The sequence below is a fragment of the Nicotiana tabacum genome, chromosome 16 (assembly GCF_000715075.1).
Source record: "Nicotiana tabacum cultivar K326 chromosome 16, ASM71507v2, whole genome shotgun sequence".
Taxonomy (NCBI): domain Eukaryota; kingdom Viridiplantae; phylum Streptophyta; class Magnoliopsida; order Solanales; family Solanaceae; genus Nicotiana; species Nicotiana tabacum.
This window is the reverse complement of record NC_134095.1, coordinates 118,750,359-118,755,239: the sequence shown is the minus strand read 5'-3', so window position 1 is coordinate 118,755,239 and position 4,881 is coordinate 118,750,359.

Genomic DNA, 4,881 nt, shown 5'->3' with positions numbered 1-4,881 from the left:
TTTGTACCGGTCCGGGCTAGTTCCATTTTCAACCAGTCCGGACCGGTCCGAAAACGGGCTAACCCGACCCGTTAGACACCCTTAGCGTCCATATTGACACTCCCAATTTAATTTCTTTTTATGTCCTGTGATACTTTTTTTACAATATAATCTTGATGCCCATGTTGTAAATTCGTGAACTACTTTTCATACTCCATGTTTAATTATTACCTATTGTATATAATCTCTTTTAAAAATAATGAACTTACTACTATTTACGGAATCAAACAAGATTTTTTTAATCATACGTTTTGCAAATAGGTTTCAAATATTTTGAATTGTTAAGTATTGTGGCTTATAATATTTTTATGTAGTTTCTAAAAAGGTAAATTTTAGCTCAAAAACGTATATAAAGAATTGTTAGGATCGGGTGCATTGGTAGTACGAAATTTAGCCAAGCAACCCTTTAATGATAATAACAAAGACAATACAAGTTGATAAAAACGACAATTAAAGGATATAAAAATGGCTTAAAAGCTATCTTGGCTTAAATGCACTTAAAACAAGCCAATCCAAACGGGCAAGCAGTCACAAATTTAACATGGTTCACCCAAAGTAACCTACGTCCGCAAGCGGAGATAAACAAATTTACTATACCAATAAAAGTATAAAAAAAGAGTATAAAATTAGAAAAAATACTCTAATTAATTTCAAATATTCTATAGAAAATAACCTTATAAGATCACTCCAAAAAAAGGGGGATAATAAAGGTGTTTTCCAACACTCAACTCTCTTACAAAATAATCTCAATAAAGCAGGAGAAAGAAAAACAAGAGATGATTTCTCAATTCTTGTTGGTGCATTTAGAAAGGAGCAACAACACTCTATTTATAGGAAAGAATACACAATCTCCTGCAAGTTCACAAGATCAAGTGGCCAACTTGAAAATATATATTCTCCACCAAGATAAATACATAATTACCTCTGTCTCGAGAATAGGCTTATGCCTATATGTAAATAATGAACTTCTGTGATGTGAGCCAAAAATATAGCCATATTATAAATATCCACCTTGGTCTAATTTAGTTGACATAGAAAATTTGCTCTACCCTCTTCGTAAAAGCCCATATAGGCAAAATCATTCATCATAAAAGGCAATCAAGTTCAAGCGAACTTGGCAACTGGAAAATGCATCATAAACATGACAGCAGGATTGTGTCTTGCTGATCATATGAACAAAAACTTTTCCTTCAGCAATGACTTCTCGAACAAAATAATACTTAATATCAATGTGCTTCGTCATCTCATGATACATCCGGTCTTTACTCAAGTGAATGATACTTTGAATATCACAAAAAAATAATAATACCACCATGGTGTATACTGAGTTTAGCAAATAGACCCTTTAACTATATGGCTTCTTTGATCGCCACAGTCACTGCCATATATTCAGCTTTGATAGTAGAGAAAATTATTATATATTGTAATATAGATTTCCAACTGATAGTGCAACCACCAATACAAAATGTGTAGCCTGTTAGTGATCTTCTTTTGGCAAGATCACCTGCATAATCTAAGTTTACAAAACCAACCAAAGTGTTAGTATTTCTCCCAAACTCCAAATATGTGTTTAAAGTACCTCGCAAGTATCTGAGAATCTATTTCACAGCCTGCCAATGTGCTTTACCAGGACAAGCCATATACCGGCTTACCACGCTCACTGCTTGTGAATATCTGAATGTGTACAAACCATTATATATATAATACTGCCGACTTCACTAGAATAGTACATGTGCCATGTACCTCTCTTCTTACTCTGACTGTGGTGATTAAGCAGTTGATACTTAAAATGAGCAGCAAGATGGGTACTCATTGGTTCAACATCTATGCAAACTTCTCCAAGACTTTCTACAAGTACTTCTTCTAGGACAGGAATCGCCGGTTGGCTCATCGATCTCTTTTGATCTCCATGCCGAGAATTTTTCAGCTGCTCCCAAATTTTTCATCTCAAATTTACTTTTCAGCTGACTTTTAAAATTATGAAATTCTGTCAAATCCTTAATAACTATGAGCATATCATCAACATTTAATGATAAGTACACAAATTAACCATCATTTAACTTCTGGAAGTAAATACAACTATCATACGTGCACCTCAAATAACTATGACCCAACATAAAGGATTCAAACCTCTTGTAACATTATCTTGGAAAGTGTTAGTCCGTACAACGATTTCTTCAACAAGCAAACATGATCTTCTTTTCCTTCAATTTCAAATCCTTTGGGTTGATGCATGTATATTTCTTCCTTAAGTTCGTCATGTAAGAAAGTTGTCATAACATCAAGATCTTCTAATTCCAAATCATACATGTCAAGTAAGACATGAATAGAGCTATGTTAACAACATGTGAGAAAATATCATTGAAAGCAATTGCTTGTACGTGACTATAGCTCTGTGCAACTAATCGTGCCTTATACCTTGCATCTTCAGCCTGTAAAATCTATCTGTTTTCTTGAAAACCCCTTTGCAACCAACAATTCTCTTTCATGACAGTGGCTACCACTTTTGTGGACAGACTCAATTTCTTTATTCATTACAATCAGCCACTTGGCTGAATCAGCTCCAGAAATTGCTTTAAAATATTTTGACGATTCTCTAGTTTCTTCAGTTTCATGTACAACAGAAAAAGTAAATGCAACATAACCTCCATACTTTAATGGTTTTTTACTTTCTCTTCTTCATCTTTGTTTGGCTATTGTCACGACCCCAAGTCCCACCTTTAGGATCGTGATGACACTTACTCTCTAAGACGAGGTAAGCCTAATAAATGCTGAGATTTAACAAAAATAAACAACTTAGCCAAACAATAGTCATACATCCCCAAAACCTGTTGTACGGAGACATAAGTTCTACTGAGGGTAAACGAGGAATATCAATTACGTTACGAATTTTCAATGAAAGAAAACTATAGTAAAAGTAAAGCTTTAGAAGGTGACCGCAAGGACTGTGAACGAAATGAGAAGTATACCTTGAAGCCTCCTCAGCAACTTAACACATCTAGCAACGTCCGGCATGCTCCAAGGTACCTGGATCTACACAAAAATGTGCAGAAACATAGTATGATTATACACCACAAACGGTACCTAGTAAGTATCATGACTAATCTCGATGGAGTAGTGACGAGGTTCAAGTTAAGACACTCATTAAACATAAAAGTAAAAATATAACACTAACAGCGAGAAGCAAATTAAATAAATAAAAACAAGGAGTAAATGTGGGATAAAACAACAAAAATAATAAAAAACACAGTTAAATACGAATTAAATAAATTAAGAAAAGTTATGACAGTTCGAATAATCAAGTCGTTCCAACAGAGAATTTACAAGAAGAGCCATCCCGAGGTTCCACACCTCACAAGTACAATTCACAAGCCACAAATCATGACTCTTCCTTATAACGTCGTGTGAGCTTCATATTATAAATATTTTTCCCGAAATAGATGCACGCGCATAAGCCCCCTAATCTCGCTGTGTGTGCTTCAAAAATGAAGTAATTCCCCTTACTAGTAACACGTGCATAAAACCCCCTTATCTCGCAGCATGCGCATCAATAACACTAGCTTATGTTGTCGTATGCGCATATCTTCACAACACAATAATCAACTCACACCACACGTGCACATATGACACAATATTTTTAAAACAACAATATCAATATCACAATAATACATAGCCCATGGCTAAAAAATAATGTGTAATAGAATTTTAAAAAGGACAAAAATTTAATGGTAAATAACTCAACAATGAAAGATATTTCATACAACAACATCATTTAGAAGCATATTAATAGCCTAAGAGTCTAAGGCGGTCAAGTTCCACAAATTAGCCCATATAAACACTCATCACCTCATGTACACATCTTCCACATAATTCAAATAGTGCAATTAAACCAAATTCTATAGGGTAATTTTTTCTATACATAGTTAGACAAGATACTTACGTCAATTAGGCCAAATCAATACTGAAAAGCAATTTTTCCTTTAAAATTCACCTCCACATGGCTTAAATCTAACAAAAAATAATTTAATATCATCAAACAATGCAAGATAAACCAATTTTCAATAATTGAAGTTAAGATCTTTATACAATTCCCCAAAAGTACACAAAAGTCGACCTTGGGCTCGTCAAGTCAAAACCTGAGTCCAGGTGTAGATCTTGACTACTCATAACCCATGAGTCCATATATGTGTTTTGTTTTTAAATCCGAGTCCAATTCGATTCTGAAGTCTCAAATTTTTATTTTTCAAAACATAGAAAACATCCCCCAAAATTTCTCTTGGATTCTCATGAATTAGATGTAAAATCTCATAAATAATCGTGTAATATAATTGAAATTGGATTAAAATCACTTACTCAGTAGTTGTGTATGAAAATCTCTCCTCAAAATCGCCTCCCACCGAGTCTAGGGTTCTAAAATATTATAAATGAAGCTAAGTCTCGAAATCCCATTATTTTGTTCAGCTGCAGGTCTCGCAAATGCGACCTGCAAATGCAATAGATGCATCAAAAATTTGATGCCTGACAGACCCAGGATGTCGCAAATGCGTCCCTGACTTCGTATTTGGGAAGTCAGTCCCCCTCACATAATCGGTTGTTTGGTCGCAAAAGCGAGCATCTCCCCTTCGAGTCCCCATTCGCATTTGCAAGGCTGACTTCGCAAATGTTAATCCTGACACCACTTCCCCCATGGAAACAATGATATGAGTTCCCAAATGCGAGAATCCCAAATGCGAATGGTGCTCACATTTACGATAACTGCAGCACCAGCACACCAGTTCCTGAGAAACCAGCCCAAAGTAATCTAAAACGCGTCTGAAACTCACCCGAGCCCTCGGAGCTGCA